The 17,688-nt window shown below is 43.6% G+C and overlaps 1 protein-coding gene across 3 annotated transcripts in view; it reads left to right on the plus strand.

The window, feature by feature from the left end:
• smek1 (SMEK homolog 1, suppressor of mek1 (Dictyostelium)) overlaps positions 1-17,688 on the plus strand; it is a 135,955-nt gene that overhangs the window by 43,012 nt on the left and 75,255 nt on the right. The gene's annotated exons all lie outside the window — the stretch shown is intronic.

The raw sequence follows: 17,688 nt of genomic DNA on the forward strand, positions 1-17,688 counted from the left end.
CATCTCCCCATGTGAGCATGTGCGCTGCATGGCATCAATGCGTAACCCAAAATTTTAAACCTAACAGAGGTGTATTTTTTTAATTCATTCATGGGATGTGGACGTCGCTGGCTAGGCCAGCATTTATTGCCCATCCCTAATTGCCCTTCAGAAGGTGGTGGTGAGCTGCCTTCTTGAACCGCTGCAGTCCATGTGAGGAGGTACACCCACAGTGCTGTTAGGAAGGGAGTTTCAGGATTTTGACCCAGCGACAGTGAAGGCACACACACAAGTATTTTATACGAAGTTGCCTTTTCCCTCCTGTTACACTATTTACCAGCCAGAATTGTCCCTGTAGTTGAAGGGGCAGGTTCTGATCTTGGAGCACAACCTTTACCAGTCTTTGGCATCAGCCATTGGGAAACAAATTGCACTGGTTCAGTGAGGAGTCTCCCTCTGATTTTTCTTCCTATCTACAAGAGTGTGTAAAGTTAGATCAGTAAAGTAAGTTGGTACGGGTAAATGCCTGTTTTCAGAATATGAACATCTAAATTAGGTGTTACCTTGCTATCATCAGTGCTCAAGGTAATTTTCTGTTTTGGGCAGTTGTTGTGTCTATAGACCTGTTGCCTCGCACTGATGTGGCAGGCATAAGGTCAATGGAACAGCAACTCTGGTGTGACCAGATGCTCTTGGTGTGAGAAAGTCTACAAAGCTGTTGGTGTTTATATTTTAGAAATTGTTGAGTCTTTCCCTTGTGGAGACTTCCTAAGATGCTAGCTTTTTAAAAAAAATAAATAAATAATTACTTGAGTACAGCTACTGCAGAGTTTCAGGCTCTCGGTAGTGGTGGGGGGGGGCTTGTTTTAAATCAGTCCGGAGGACAGAGTAGATGTAGACCTGTTAATGCTTGCAAATAATGCAAGGCTGGATTGTATCCATTTTAATGCAAGGAGACTTACTTGTAAGGCAGATGAATTGAGGGTGTTGATTAACACATGGGAATATGAGACATGGTTGAGGGAAGGGCAGGACTGGCAGTTTAATATCCTAGGGTATAGAATCTTCAGACGTGTTAGGGGCGGGGGTAAAAGAGGAGGTGGCATTGCACTGTTGATTAAAGAGACAAAATGACTGCAATAAGGAGGGATGATATCCTAGACGGTTCCTCTAATGAAGCCATATGGGTATAACTTAAAAACAAAAAGGGGGCTATTACTTGGCTAGGAGTGTACTACAGGCCTCCAAACAGTCAGGCAATGGTAGAGGAGCAGATATGTAGACAAATTTCGGAGAGGTGCAAAAATAATAGGGTCATAATAGGGGATTTCAACTTAACTAATATCAACTGGGATAGTATCAGTGCAAAAAGCTTAAAATTCTCCAAGTGCATTCAGGAGAGCTTTTTGAGCCAGAACGTAGAGAGTCCTACAAGAGGAGGGGCAATACTGGACCTCATCCTAGGGAATGAAGCCGGACAAGTGGTAGAAGTGTCAGTGCGGGAGCATTTCGGGGATAGTGACCATAACTCTAAGATTTAAGGTTGTTATGGAAAAGGACATAGAGGGACCGGAAATAAGAGTACTGAATTGGGGGAAGGCAGATTTCAATATGATAAAACAGGATCTGGCCAAAGTGAACTGGGAGCAGCTTCTTATAGGAAAGTCTACATCAGTGGGAATCATTTAGAAGGGAAATTGTGAGGGTTCAGGAGCAACATGTTCCTGTAAAAGTAAAGAGTTGGACCGACAGGTGAAGGGAACCTTGTATGTCAAGAGATATATTGGATAAGGATAAAAAAGGAGGCGTATGGCAGATTGCTAAAACAGTGTGCTGAAAACAGCGGAGGCCCTAGAGGAGTATAGAAACTGTAGGGGAGTACATAAAAAAAGTAATTAGGAAAGTGAGGGAGGCATGAAAAATCACCTGCAGACAAGATAAAGGAAAATCCTAAGGCGTTTTGTGTGTGTGTGTGTGCGTGCGCGTGTGTGTGCGTGCGCGTGTGTGTGCGTGCGCGTGCGCGCGTGCGCGCGTGTGTGCGTGCGTGCGAGCGTGTGCGTGCGTGCGAGCGCGCGTGTGCGCTATGGAGAACGACGGTGTAGTGATCAAGGAGGGGGATTGTGATATACGTCATCAAATTAGCATTGTAAAGGAGGATGTATTGGCGGGCCTAAAGGTGGATAAAGCCCCAGGCCCAGATGAGATGTATCCCAGGCTGCTATGTGAGGCAAGGGAGGAGATAGTGGGGGCTCTGACACAAATTTTCACATCCTCTCTGGCCACAGGAGAGGTATTGGAGGACAGCGAATGTGTACCATTATTCAAGAAGGGTAGCAGGTATAAACCAGGTAATTACAGGCCAGTGAGTCAAACATCAGTGGTAGGGAAATTATTGGGAAAAATTCTGAGAGGATTAATCTCCACTTGGGGAGGTAGGGATTAATCAGGGATAGGCAGCATGGCTTTGTCAGGGGGAGATCGTGTCTAACAAATTTGATTGAATTTTTCGAGGAGGTAACTAGATGTGTAGATGAGCGTATAGTAGTTGATGTAGTCCACATGGACTTCAGTAAGGCTTTTGATAAGGTCCCGCATGGGAGATTGGTGAAGAAAGTAAAAGCCCATGGGATCCAGGGTAATTTGGCAAATTGGATCCAAAATTGGCTTAGTGGAAGGAGGCAGAGGGTGATGGTCGAGGGTTGTTTTTGTGAATGGAGGCCTGTGACCAGTGGGGTACCGCAGGGATTGGTGCTGGGACCCTTGCTGTTTGTAGTGTGCATTAATGATTTAGATGTGAATATAGGAGGTATGATCAAGTTCGCAGACAACTCGAAAATTGGTGGTGTCGTAAATAGTGAGGAGGAAAGCCTTAGAATACAGGACGATATAGATGGGCTGGTAAGATGGGCGGAGCAGTGGCAAATGGAGTTTAATCCTGAGAAGTGTGAGGTGATGCACTTTGGGAGGTCTAACAAAGTAATGGAGTATACAGTGGATGGTAGGACCCTAGGGAGTACAGAGGGTCAGAGGGACCTTGGGGTGCTTGTCCATGGATCACTGAAGGCAGCAGCACAGATAGATAAGGTGGTTTAGTTTAGTTTAGAGATACAACACTGAAACAGGCCCTTCGGCCCACCGAGTCTGTGCCGACCATCAACCACCCATTTATACTAATCCTACACTAATTCCATGTTCCTACCACATCCCCACCTGTCCCTATATTTCCCTACCACCTACCTACACTAGGGGCAATTTATAATGGCCAATTTACCTATCAACCTGCAAGTCTTTGGCGTGTGGGAGGAAACCGGAGCACCCGGAGGAAACCCACGCAGACACAGGGAGAACTTGCAAACTCCACACAAGCAGCACCCAGAATTGAACCCGGGTCGCTGGAGCTGTGAGGCTGCGGTGCTAACCACTGCGCCGCCATATGGCATACGAAATACTTGCCTTTATTAGCCAAGGCATAGACTATAAGAGTAGGGAGGTTATGATGGAGCTGTGTAAAACTATGGTTAGGCTACAGTTGGAGTACTGTGTACAGTTCTGGTTGCCACACTATAGGAAGGATGTGATTGCAATGGAGAGGGTGCAGAGGAGATTCACCAGGATGTTGCCTAGGCTGGAGCATTTCAGTTATGAAGACAGACTGGATTGGCTGGGGTTGTTTTCCTTGGAGCGGTGAAGGCTGAGGGGGGACCTGATTGAGTTATACAAAATTATGAGGGGCATTGACAGGATAGATAGGAAGAAACTTTTTCCCTTAGCGGAGAGGTCCATAACTAGGGGGCATAGATTTATGGTAAGGGGCAGAAGGTTTAGAGGGGAGTTGAGGAAGAATTTTTTCAGCCAGAGGGTAGTTGGAATCTGGAACACGCTGCCTGAAGGGGTGGTAGAGGCAGGAACACTCACAGCATTCAAGAAGTATTTAGATGAGCACTTGAAACGTCGTAACATACAAGGCTACGGGCCAAATGCTGGGAAATGGGATTAGTTAGGACAGGTGCTTGACGGTCAGTTCAGGCGCGTTGGGCCGAAGGGCCTGTTTCTGTGTTGTAAAACTCTCTGACTCTAAGAATTAAATTCTTTGATGCAAAACTTTGTTCACTTCATAATTGTCAACCATGTAGACTTACGAAGGTAGAAGTAAAATTCTTAGAAGTGGTTCAGAAGTTACAAAATTAAGCAAGTGTTTGTTTACTGTTCCTGCTGTGTATTTTCAGCTAAAAGTTGATTCTTCTGTGAATAGGCATAAAATATTTATACTGTTAAATAAAGTTATATGGAATGTACAGATACAGGCCATTTGGCCCAACTAATCCACCCTGGTGATAATGCTGCACACAAGCCTCCTCCCACTTACTTTTCCTAACCTTGGCAGTATAAGTTTCTATTTCTTTTACCCTCATGTGTTTATCCAGCTTTCCTTTAATTGCATCTGTGAAACACCTCATCTACCTCTTGTGGTAGATACTAACATTCCAATCACTATCTGGGTAATTTTATTTTAATGACTACTTGATATTTGTGTTCTGAACTCTCCCACAAGTGGAAACATCATCTCAATGTCTATCTTACCGAACCCTTTTTTAATTTTAAAGACCTCTATCAGCTCACCCCTCAGCCTTCTGTATTTTTTCTAGAGAAGAGCCTCAGCCTGTTTAATCTTTCCTGATAGCTATAATCTCACAGTTCTGGTATCATCCTTGTAAATCTTTTTTGCACTCTTTCCAATGCCTCTATATTCTATGTAGAATATGGAGATCAGAACTGTGGATAGTACTCTCAGGTGCGGTTTAACCAAGATTCTGCGGAAGTTTCACATGATTTCTCTACTTTTTAATTCTATCCCTCCAGAAATGAACCCAAGTGATTTGTTTGTCACTATTTTTGCTGACAATCGTTCTGTATATTAGTTGTAGCATTAACAAATATCTGGTATGATTTTCTTCACACTTCAACTGTTATAGAGCCAACAAATAATTTGGGTGTTGTTTTGCACCAGTTTACTCCTCTCCTTCTGGCTGTACAGACACTGACCATCATCCTCCAGTTCCTTGTCATTCTTCAGCTATGAATTGAAATGGTGCTGCTTGCTGACACTTTGACTGTGGGAAGCAATGCAGGCAAGCCCATTTTTCTTCTCATCCAATAACCATATGTATACTGTCCAACAGAAGTGACTGGATAGATGGCAATCAGAAGTGGGTATATGGCTGTGTTTTTTCTGCAGTATTTTACAGTTTGCTTTAATATTTACATTGTACATAGCTCCTAAAATTATTTTTCATGATTAAACTCCAATCTTTGGAAACAAATATGTTCTCTTTTTGAGCTGGAAAAACGCTGATGTAGTTGCAACTGACCTTACCATATTCTTCAAAATCCAAAGTTGGGGTGCAGAGGGGAGGTTGGGGGTGTAGGAAACAAATTCTGATATCGCAGCAGGAATAGGTTTAGTCATTTTTTAAAAAAAAACTTGAGGTAACAAAATGGTGTTTGTGCAGAATGATGTAATGGCTATTTTCAGCACTGTTTACTCGCTATTTTCATTACCAGGAATGCCTTAGTGCTTTTGCCTTCTCGAGCATCCTAATGATTGCTGAATGTTATTTACAATAAACATTATTAAAATGTTTCTTTGCTGCAGTATTTATTGCTCTTATTAATTTAAAGTAAAATTTCATTTTCTGCCTAATGGCTATCCAAAACCGCCTTCGGAAATTTAGAGGAACCAAAGGAAGCGTTCAGCAGGTCTTCCTTGGTCGAAGCTCAGCCAGCCAACCCAGGCTTAAAAAAGTGAGCACAGACTGCCGAAACTGAAGCTGAATCTGAGGGAGTTCCAGAATGCTACGATTTAAAGAATGAGGTTCTGATTAAGTGGAGACCTCCTCACAGAACTGCAAACGAAGAGTGGACAGTAGTTCACCAGGTAGTGGTGCTGCAGAGGTACCATAAGGAAATACTGAGAATAGCCCACGAGATTCCAGTGGCTGGTCATGTCGGTATCAGAAAAACCCAAGCACACACAGACCGCATTTTCACTGGGCACGACTCCACAAGGATGTGGTGGAGTTCTGTAAGACTTGCCTCAACCTGCAATAGCACATGCACCCCCAATTCCCATACTGGCTTTTGGGGAACCGTTCAGCAGAGTGCTGGTGGATTGTGTGGGGCCCCTGCTGAAAGCAAAAGGGGGCTACCAGTATCTTCTAACCATTATCAATGTGGCTACCCGATTTCTAGAGGATATCCCTCGAAGAACTATTTCTGCCAAGGTTGTGGTGGAGAGGCTAATCCAATCCTTCAGCTGATATGGACTGCGTGCTGAGATCTAGTCGGATGAGGGCACACATTTTATGTCCAGTATTTTTCAAAAGGTCATGGATAATCTGGGCATAAAGTCCTCAACCTGCCAGCCATCATCACAAGGGGCTTTGGAGTGGTACCACCAGACCTTAAAGGCAGTGATCAGGGCAAACTGCTGAGTTTTTTTTTATTCGTTCGGGAGATATGGGCATTGCGGGCTAGGCCAGCATTTATTGCCCATCCCTAATTGCCCTTGAGAAGGTGGTGGTGAGCTGCCTTGAACTGCTGCAGTCCATGGGGTGTAGGTGCACCTACAGTGATGTTAGGGAGTTCCAGGATTTTGGCCCAGCGACAGCAAAGGAACAGTGATATAGTTACAAATCAGGATGGTGTGTGGCTTGGAGGGGAACTTGCAGGTGGTGGTGTTCCATGCATCTGCTGCCCTTGTCCTTCCAGATGTTAGAGGTTGCGGGTTTGGAAGGTGCTACTGTGTGTCTTGTAGATGGTACACACTGCTGCCACTGTGAATGTTGAAGGTTGTGGATGGGGTGCCAGTCAAGTGGGATGCTTTGTCCTGGATGGTGTCGAGCTTCTTGAGTGTTGAAGGAGCTGCAACCATCCAGGCAATGGAGAGTATTCCATCGCACTCCTGACTTGTGCCTTGTAGATGGTGGGGAGTCAGGAGGTGAGTTACTCACTGCAGAATTCCCATCCTCTGACCTGCTCTTGCAGTCACGATATTTATGTGGCTGCTCCAGTTCAGTTTCTGGTCAATCGTGACACCCAGGATGTTGATGGTGGGGGATTTAGTGACGGCAGTGCCATTGAACTTCAAGGGGAGATGGTCAGGTTCTCTCTTGTGTGGAGGGTATGTTACTTGCCATTTATCAGCCCAAGCCTGGATGTTGTCCAGGTCTTTGTGCGTATTGACTTGGGCTGCTTCAGGACCTGAGGAGTTGTGACCATTACGCAATCATCAGCGAACTTCTGTCTGACCTTCTGATAGAAGGAAGGTCATTGATGAAGCAGCTGAAGGTGCTTGGGCCTAGGATACAACCTTAAGGAACTCCTGCAGTGACGTCCTGGAGCTGAGATGTTTGACCTCCAACAAACACAACCATCTTCTTTTGTACTAGGTATAACTCCCACCAGCAGAGAGTTTTTCCCCTGATTCCCATTAACTACAGTTTTGCTCAGGCTCCTTGATGGCAAGGACAGTCGCTCTCTTCTCACCTCAAGTTCAGCTTTTTTGTCCATGTTTGGACCAAGGCAGTAATGAGGTCAGGAACTGAGTGGTCCTGGCGGAACCCAAACTAAGCGTCACTGAACGGGTTATTGCTGAGCAAGTGCAGCTCGATAGCACTGTCGACGACCCCTTCCATCATTTTGCTGATGATTGGGAGTAGACCAGTACGGCGGTAATTGGATGGGTTGGATTTATCCAGCTTTTTATGCACGGGACATAACTGGGCAATTTTCCACATTGCTGGATAGATATCAGTGTTGTAGCTGTACTGGAACAGCTTGGCTCGGGGCACAGCCAGTTCTGGAGCACAAGTCTTCAGTGCTATTGCCGGAATGTTGTAAGGGCCCACAGCCTTTGCAGTATCCAGTGTCTTCAGCCATTTTTTGTTATCACGTGGAGTGACTCTGATTGGCTGAAGACTGGGATCTGAGATGCTGGGGACCTCAGGAGAAAGCTGAGATAGATCATCCACTCGGCACTTCTGGCTTAAGATGGATACAAATGCTTCAGCCTCGTCTTTTGCACTGATGTGCTTGGATCTGATCCGTTGATTGTGGGATCGCTTAGGCCCGTCTATTCCATGCTGCTTCCGCTGCTTAGCATGCAAGTAGTCCTGTGTTGAAGCTTTACCAGGCTGACACCTCATTTTGAGGTATGCCTGGTGCTGCACCTGGCCTGCCCTTGTGCACTCTTCATTGAACCAGGGTTGGTTCTCTCTTCCCCCCCCCCCCCCTCCCTCATATGGCGGGCTATGAGGTTACAGATTGTGGTTGATTACAATTTTGTTGTTGCTGATGGCCCACAGCGCCTCATGGATACCCAGTTTTGAGTTGCTATATTTATTCAAAATCTATCCCATTTAGCATGGTGGTACCCTCAGTTTGAAGACGGGACTTTGTCTCCACAAAGACTCTGCGGTGGTAATTCCTACCAATACTGTCATGGACAGAAGCATCTGCAGCAGGCAGTTGGTGAGGACAAGGTCAAATAGGTTTTTCCCTATTGTTGGTTCCCTCACCACCTGTCGCAGACCCAGTCTAACAGCTATGTCCTTTAGGATTCGGCCAGCTCGGTCAGTAGTGGTGCTACCAAGCTACTCTTCATGATGGACGTTGAGGACCCTCATCCAGAGTACATTTTGTGTACCCTCAGTGCTTCTTCCAATTGGTATTCAACTTGGCAAAGCACTGATTCATTAGCCGAGAGTGCGGGGGAAGCAGCAGGTGGTCATCAGCAGGACGTTTCCTTGCCCATGTTTAACCTGATGCCATGAGATTTCATGGGGTCCGGAGTCAGTGTTGAGGAATCCCAGGGCAACTCTCTCCCAACTGTATACTACTGTGCCGCCACCTCTTTTGGGTCTGCCCTGCTGGTGCAACAGGACATAGCCGGTGATGGTGGTGTCTGAGACATTGTACGGTATGATTCTGTGAGTATGACTGTCAGGCTGCTGACAGCTCTCCCAATTTTGGCACATGCCCCCATATATTAATAAGGAGGACTTTTCAGGGTCAACCGGACTGGGTTTGCCGTTGTCGTTTCTGGTGCCTGGGTCGATGCCGGGTTTTCCATCCGGTTTCATTCCTTTTCTTGAACTTAGTAGTGATTTGATACAACTGAGTGGCTTGCTGGGGCATTTCAGAGGGCAGTTAAGAGTCAGCCACATTGCTGTGGGTCTGGAGTCACATGTAGGCCAGACCAGGTAAGGACAGCAGATTTCCTTCCCTGAAGGACATTTGTGAACCAGATGGGTTTTTAACAACAATCGACAGTGGTTTCATGGTCACCACTAGACCAGCTTTTAATTCCGGATTTATTAATTGCATTCACATTCTGCCATGTGCCGTGGTGGGATTTGAACCCATGTTTCCGGACTATTAGCTTGGGGCTCTGGGTTACTAGTCTAGTGACATTACCACAATGCCACCACCTCCCCTGTACCCCCATGACTGGGACCAAGGGCTGGGATTTCTTCTGTTTGCTACCAAGGACTTGCCCAATGAGTCCACTGGCTTTAGTCCTTTTGAATTAGTTTATGGACACATGAGAGGTCCTCTAAAACGAATCAAGGAGCTATTTTTAGGACACCGGGACAAACCTTCCCTGTTAGACTACATCCCCATGTTCCGAGGACAGCTCATGAGAGCCTGTGTGGTGGCTCAGGAACACCGAGAAACCTCCTAGACATCTTTGAACAGTTAGGCTGATAAATATGCCAAGGCCAGAACATTTCAGCCCTAGACCATGTGTTAGTGCTACTACCAATACGGGGTGAACCATTGAAAGCCCGGTTCAGTGGCCCATATCCAGTTGTAAAGAGAATTAGCAAGGTGAATTATATAATTGACACCCCAGATCGTAGGAAAAAGCAAAAGCTGTGCCACATCAATCTGTTAAAGCAGTATCACAGCTGGGAAGGGGACAAATAAGCACAGGTCTGTCAGACAGTCAGGAAAGAGGAGGGCGAAAGTGACAGTGAGGACGAGTTAGAGGCCTGGAGGATTCCCAAATCGAACCCCATACCGTCTGGTTACCTAACTGAAATGTTAGGGAAATTAGACACTGTACCCTTCTATTTAAACACAGAACAGAGAGAAGATCTAACAAGGCTGCTTACAGCATTTGAAGGGATCTGCAGGGACAAACTAGGGTGCACAACCCTAACCCTACACAATGTGGATGTAGGAGAGACCCCTCCCAGCAAACAAAATTCCTATCACCTAGGTCCCAGGAAACTGAACCAGGTTCGGGAGGAAATTCAGTATATGCTAGAGCACAAGTGATTGAGCCCATTCAGAGCAGTTGGAGTTTCCCAGTTGTGCTCGCGCCCAAACCTGACTCTGCATTGACTGCAGAAAGATTAATGCAGTGTCCAGAGCTGATTCCTGCCCAATTCCTTACCAGGAAGACTGTATAGATAGAGTAGGAAATGCCAACTACATAACCAAAATAGACTTGTTAATAGGGTACTGGCAGGTTCCCTTAAGTGCCCGAGCTAAAGAGATCTCTGCTTTTGTCAACCCAGACAACTTATTCCAGTGCCAGGTGATGCCCTTTGGATCAGGGAATGCCCCAGCCACCTTCCAAAGGCTGATGAACCAGTAGTGGCTGGCCTGCCCAACTGTGTAGTATACCTGGATGATCTGTTGGTGTACAGTGACACCTGGGGGGAACCACCTAGTCCAGTTAGAAGCCCCCTTCCGAAGGTTACAGTCTGCTGACCTTGTGGTAAATCTTGCAAAGAGCAAGTTCGCTAAAGCTCAAGTAACATACCTAGACCATATTGTGGGTCAAGGGCGGGTGCTGCCCAGAGAAGCAATGGTGTAGTCACTGATGGATTTTCCCGTCCCCACGAGCAAAAGGGAAATAATGTGATTTTTGGGGATGTGTGGGTTTTACTGCAAGTTCATCCCAAATCTGAGCACTATAGCTGCCCCACTGTCAGACTTATTACAGAAAAAAGAAAATGTTGTGTTGTCAGGGAGGTGCCAAACAGCTTTCAAGAGGCTGAAAGCAATCTTAACCAACAAACTGGTGCTGGCAGCTGCAAACTTTAACAAACTATTTAAAGTGGCAGTTGATGCTAGTGACCTAGGGATAGGTGCTGTCCTGTTCCAAGATTATGAGTTAAGCATTGAGAGACCAGTTGGGTATTTCTCCAAAAAATTAAACAAACGTCAAAGGAGATACTGTACAGTGGAGAAGGAAGCCCTGGGACTCAAACACTTTGAGGTATATGTCCAAAATGAATATAGAGAGACTGTAACTTATACCGACCACAAACCTTTGACTTTGTGGAGAAATTCAAAACCCAGAATGCAATGCTTTTTCATTGGAGCCTGCTTTTTCAACCTTTCCACTTAAAGATTATCCTCATTGCAGGGAAAAACAATGTGATAGCTAACGCTTTATCTAGAGTCTAACTCAGCACAGAATCATACCGGATTAAAAAAATCTAAACCAGAGCCTGGCTATGGCAGAGAGACTGACTGATAAGTGGGTGAGTGAGGATGAGTGTGTGTGTACAGTTTATTTTTAATTTGCGACCTCATTAAGAAATGCTCCCTATCACAGTTTGTTTTGCGTGGTGTGGAGGTGTCATGCCAACGTGCTTTGTTGAATGATAATTTTCTTTAATGCACTGATTGGAGATCTGAATTTATATTTTTTGAAGAAATTTAAAAAGGAACAGATAAAAGATGATTTTCTTAGAAGCTTCAGATGGCCACCTAATTAGCAACACTGTATTCTACATTACAAGGCCTGTGAGGTGGAGACCAAATGTCTGCTCATCCCAGCAAGAACCAAGACCCAGGAAGTTTAAGAAAACTGCCTGTTCTCCTTAGCAAGAAGAAATACACTGCTAACTACCCTGCTTGAATCACTGGGTGACTGTCATGTGACAAGCTCTTTCCCACCCCGTGGTTTTAAGCTGCTGTTTCTCTGTGGCAGGTTGAGAAGTATCTGGACTCTGACACGTGCAGACCCAAGTGGGGGTCCCTCCTCTCGCTCGCTGTCTCTCCATTCTAGCTTGCCAGCTACAATCAGAAGTCCCTTTGGAGAAAATCATCTGCATCGCTGCCTCTAAGAGACCTACCGAATCAGTCATCTATCTCTTCAAACTAAAAGTGTCATGACCACCGAATTCAGCTAGAAGCCAACAGAATCGCCAAACTCTACAGACTGTATACCTTTTCTAACTAATTTGACCACTCTGTAACCTATCTGTGTGTGTGTGTGTGTGTGAACCTCTAGTGTGTGTGAAAGTTAGAGCGTAGTTTATTTATATTACTTAGTGCGTTTTAAGTACAATAAAATTAACCGATTCAGTCAATCATATATTCTGCTCTTTATCCCAGAATAAAATACACCAACCAGGTTTCTTTGATAAACAACAAAATTATCAGTTTATTATCAAACAAGACTTATCCAGTAACGAAGCAAAGCAGTAACACACAAATTGAAATATGAAAGTTCCCTTTTTAAATTCCCCACATACTGAAAAAAAACCCAGAAATTCTCCAGAGGTCTTTTACAAAAAAAAGACTAAAAAGAGAATACTTTGGCCAAATACTTGCTAACTCTTGAAGAAAAAAGGGAAGATTTGGAAGGAAGTCACTTGTCCCTTTTGGTCTCGCGTCCAAGTATATGGAGACAGGTCACTTGGATCTTTTCCGAAGCAATTGATTCTGGAAATGTCGAGAAATTGTCTGGTAGGCTTTCCAGGAGACATGTGCATCAGGAGTTTCAGCTAACCCATACTTGAATCGCAGGGTTTTTCCAAAGACAGGAGGAAAGAGGAGCTGACAGATTGGCCTTCTCAGAACTCTTAGAGAGGTGCAGGCAAAATGAGCTGGAATTTTTTATTTTCCTGGCAGGCAAAACACCAACTGTCTTCAAAACAGTTCGTACCCCAACTGAACCAAAACAATATCGCAGAAGAGAAACCCCAAACAGAAAGCCAACCTCCAAACCTCCATAAACCTTGACATTTGGCTTTTCTGTCAACATCTTCTGCAGGTCACCAGGTTTCTGTTGTTTATTGAGCTTTAAGCGCATGATTTCCAGCAAAGGTTGTTTTCAAACAACATCTGTGTCCTTTCAGTGAACTGTCAACCAAAAAACAAAGTTCAGCATTTATAATAAAAAATGATGGAAATACTCAGCAGGTCTGGCACCATCTGTGGAGAGAGCAGCAGAGTTAATATTTCAAGTTAGTAACCTTTCATCAGAACTGGCAAAGGTTAGAAATGTAATAGGATTTAAGCAAATAAAGTGGGGGTGGTGAAAAAGAGAACAAAAAGGAAAGTGTTAATAGGACAGGTAACTGAAAATAACTGACGAGGTCATGGGGAAAGGCAAAGAGTGTGTTAATGGTGTGGTGAAAGACAAAGTGTTAGTGCCGAGGGTGTTAAGTGACACAATAATGAAACCCCAAACATGAAAAAAAACAGCATTTCCAGCATCTGCAGTATTTTGCTTTTATTTTAGCATTTATATAATCTTCAGTCTTCCAATGAATTCATCTCCACAATTTAATGAGTCCTCAAAAAATACTTCAAAATATAGAAGCACCATCATAACTACAGCAAGTAAGTAATCAAACATCTACTGAATTGGCCAGTACATCCACTTTAAAAAAAAAAGTATTAAACCTGTTGTGGTCAAACAAGGAGTGGGAAAAGATGGAAGCCCTTAGACCCCTCCTCACCTGATCGTAACACGTTAGAAATTAATTGACAAATGGGCTGATGGTGCAAGGCAAAAGGGGTGGTAATAGGACAAGTAAAGTATCAGACCCACCGGCCGTCCATGTCTCCGTTATAAAGACGTCTGCAAACGCGACATGAAATCGTGTGACATTGATCACAAGTCGTGGGAGTCAGTTGCCAGCATTCGCCAGAGCTGGCGGGCAGCCATAAAGACAGGGCTAAATTGTGGCGAGTCGAAGAGACTTAGTAGTTGGCAGGAAAAAAGACAGAGGCGCAAGGGGAGAGCCAACTGTGCAACAGCCCCAACAAACAAATTTCTCTGCAGCACCTGTGGAAGAGCCTGTCACTCCAGAATTGGCCTTTATAGCCACTCCAGGCGCTGCTTCACAAACCACTGACCACCTCCAGGCGCGTATCCATTGTCTCTCGAGATAAGGAGGCCCAAAAGAAAGTAACAATAGATGGGTATAGAAGAGGTGTAAATGGTATTAGCAGAATCATACCAAATGCTGATGTCTGAAAAAATGGAGTGGTGATTATGAACTGAAATTGCTAAGCTCAGTCCAGAAAGCTATAAAGTGCCTGGTTGAAAAATGGTGTGTGTAGCTATGCTGGCAGAAACACAATGGGGAGCGAACTGTTCATAAATCTTAGACAGCAGAACAGCTGATTTAGCTTGCAAAAAAATCATAAATTTATCTATAGAAATCTTGAGCTTGCCTTTACATAAGCACATGGGTGTGCAGAAGTAATGTGTTTAGCAAAAGACTCTGTTTTGGTTCTCACCTTTTTAAAGTATTTAGCTTCTGACTTGCCTCTGTCGTGTGGGAATTAGCTTATTTATGTCTCTCAGTAATAGTTCCTGACAATATGACCAAGGTAGAGAACCTCCCCATGTAGGAAATTAAGGACATCACTCCAGTAAACAGTGTAAAACTGCTCTGCTGTTGTAGAATAATTTTGTAGTGGAGTGGGGTTTGGTTTGAAGTTTACATTAACCTGGGATTGAGAATACTGGAAAAAAATCTTAGAGCTGTCATGCTGGTGACTTTTCAACTTCAGGAGTCAGAATGTATTCAATTTGGCATTTGGAAACTGATCATTTTGAGACATTCAAAAGATGGGTGAGAATGCAGTGCTGGGCTTGTCTGCTGATTACTTCAACATTCTATTCCTTCCAGCTATTGGCCCTGCTTGTGCCCTTCTCTTGTCCACATTGTCTGATACTGAAAACTTGTTGATGGGGAATTTTCAAGAATTTTTGGCAGAAGGAGCAAAACTAATGAGCTCTTTTTATTTGAGAACAAATATAACTATTATTTCTATCAATGCATTTTCTCTCTACTAATGTGGCCAACTGTTGTCTTCTACCTGTTGGGAACAGCCCCTTCAATGGCTATGAATGGAAAAGGTTTTCCCTTACTTCCTATTGTTAACTTGTGTCCCCTATTATTTGGATCCTTTGTGTAGGTATGAACTCATCTTCTGACACTTGCGTTAGCCAATCAATACAAGGCAGTATGTCTGATAGTTTGTGTTGTTTATCTGGTAACTTTTTCTCTTTTTCTTTTATTTTAATGCTAGAATTACAGCTTTATCTTTGCAGTAATCTATCCTCAGCCAATATCACCAAACCAGATTAACTGGCCTTTATCTTGCTGTTTGTAGGACCCTATATGTAAATTAGCTGCTGACTACATAATAAGTGTCTGCACTTAGTAAGTAATTTCAAAGGTCTTTGGGACGTTCTAAAAGCTTGGAAGTACCAAATGCAAGTTTCTTGATTCTTTCCTTTTCCGTGTCAGTTTAAAAATAAATTTCTGCATTTTCTTTCATTTTGTAAATCTTCAACCTTGGTCAAATCCAATCAGTTGCAGTGATTCATGTTCCAGTGCCTTCAAACCTGCTGTTTGATAGCCAGCCCTAATTAAATATAGTTGGTTCTTTGTGCTCCAGTGTGGTGCTGTGGAACTGAGCAAGCACAGTAGCCTTTGTCTTTTTTAAAAATTCATTTCATGGGATGTGGGCAGGGTGGCAAGGCCAGCGTTTGTTGCCCATCCGTAATTGCCCTTGAGAAGGTGATAGCAAGCTGCCGCCCTGAACCGCTGCATTCCATCTGGTATGGGTACACCCACTGTGCTGTTCGGGAGGGAGTTCCAGGAGTGCCCTTTTAATCATACGACAATTGGCAACTTGAACTCCACTAGTGGTTCAGCTGGTGAAGGTATTGAGTAGCTGAACCACTCAGACAGAATTCCCAAGTTGAGTCCCTGATTAATGCCACATTAGCAAATCTCTGCCCCTGTGCTGAAAATGGCCATAAGTTGTGCTTCTGTTGTTGCCCTACAAGAAAGTAAACGTTGAGTGGCTGGGATCTGAATCACTTATGATACCACCATGGTACAATAACTTGCTGCTGATTAGTTAATTTCACACATGAAGAGTCGCAACTTAGGCAGCATTCCAGTGGTCACTTGTTCCTGGAGATGAAGGGGGAACCAAAAAACATCAGCAACCTTTGTAACACACAAATGCTTTCATGGTGCTAAGAAATGAACTCCTTTTGAAATTATAGTATCGGCTTGGTTCATTTGCCAGCATTCTCCCTTCTGAATGAGAAGTTTGTAGCTTCAAGTCAGACTGTAGGATTTGAGCATTTGTTGCCCATCCTTTCAGTGGTGTTCTGGGGGCATTGTTTTTGGATGCAACAGTAACCTGAAGGACCATAAACAGATTAACTAGTAAATCATCTTTGGTTTACTGCACACCAATTGGTTGTTGCATTTGCCTACATAACAACAGTAACTACTGTTTAGAAGCATTTCTTTGGCTGTGAATTGGGTTGAAATTCCTGAGGGTTTGGTATCATGCCAGGTTTTTGAAACTGAGTGCCCTGATGTTATTTATGTCAACAGTACCATGGTAGAATAAGGCACTTGATTAAGTTCACAGGTAGTTGCCCTGTAGAAAGTGAATGGAGGAAAAGGGAAAGGCATGTATTGTATTTCATGGAACAAAATTACTGTCTATAATTCTGTGTTAATAGAAGAACCAATGCCTGCAGCACAACTGGATTTTTTTTCTTCCATGCAGATCTGTATCTAAACATGTTTTTGCAATTTAGTATGGCTTTCATGAAAAAGCTAATCCAAGATGAAACTTGTTGAAATAAGCTCCCAGTGGAGTATCCCTATGTGATTGGATAGCATAACTCAGTGCCAATGTATGATACATAAAAACTTTAGTTATAGTCTTCTTCTATACAGATGTGTTTAATTACTTATCACAGTGGGGTACTATTCAAAAAAAAAGAATGCCAGCACATGAGATTTTGTTGATAGGTGCACAGTTTGGTAGAGCTTTCTGTATAATTGGACACTTCTAGGGTGGTTAATGCTCAACACAAAGGTGGTACAAGAGGGTTTGTATTATAAATGTTGCTATAAATATGCTGATAAGAAGCTAGTTTACAGTTTCACTGTGATACAGAAATATTTCCATATAAACGAACATGATTTCATATCTAAACCTTTTGTCATCTGTTTGGTGAAATGTATGTTCACCTTATGCTCTGCTGCTGATTTAAATTTTCAGTGTAAGTACAATGCTTAGTGTGACTATTTACATGCATGTAAGACAAGTGTTTCTCAGCATGTATTGCAGATTTATGAATACAGTGGTTCATGGCAGGAAGATAATATTTCACAGGAGGCTGCAGCATTTCACCTTTTTGTACATGAGAGACTATTGTAATGACCATTGTTTACTGCATTCTGTTATGTATTGGAAATGTATTTGAAATGGTTTGTTAATTAATCTTTTTCAGCCTCCAATACTTCCAGACTTGATCCTTGTGATCACCTTAGTAATTGACTGCGAAACCATATGAAATTTTTTAAAAATTGGAGCAACAGGAGCTACTAGACAATTGTATCTTTA

The sequence above is a fragment of the Heterodontus francisci genome, chromosome 9 (assembly GCF_036365525.1).
Source record: "Heterodontus francisci isolate sHetFra1 chromosome 9, sHetFra1.hap1, whole genome shotgun sequence".
Classification (NCBI taxonomy): Eukaryota; Metazoa; Chordata; class Chondrichthyes; order Heterodontiformes; family Heterodontidae; genus Heterodontus; species Heterodontus francisci.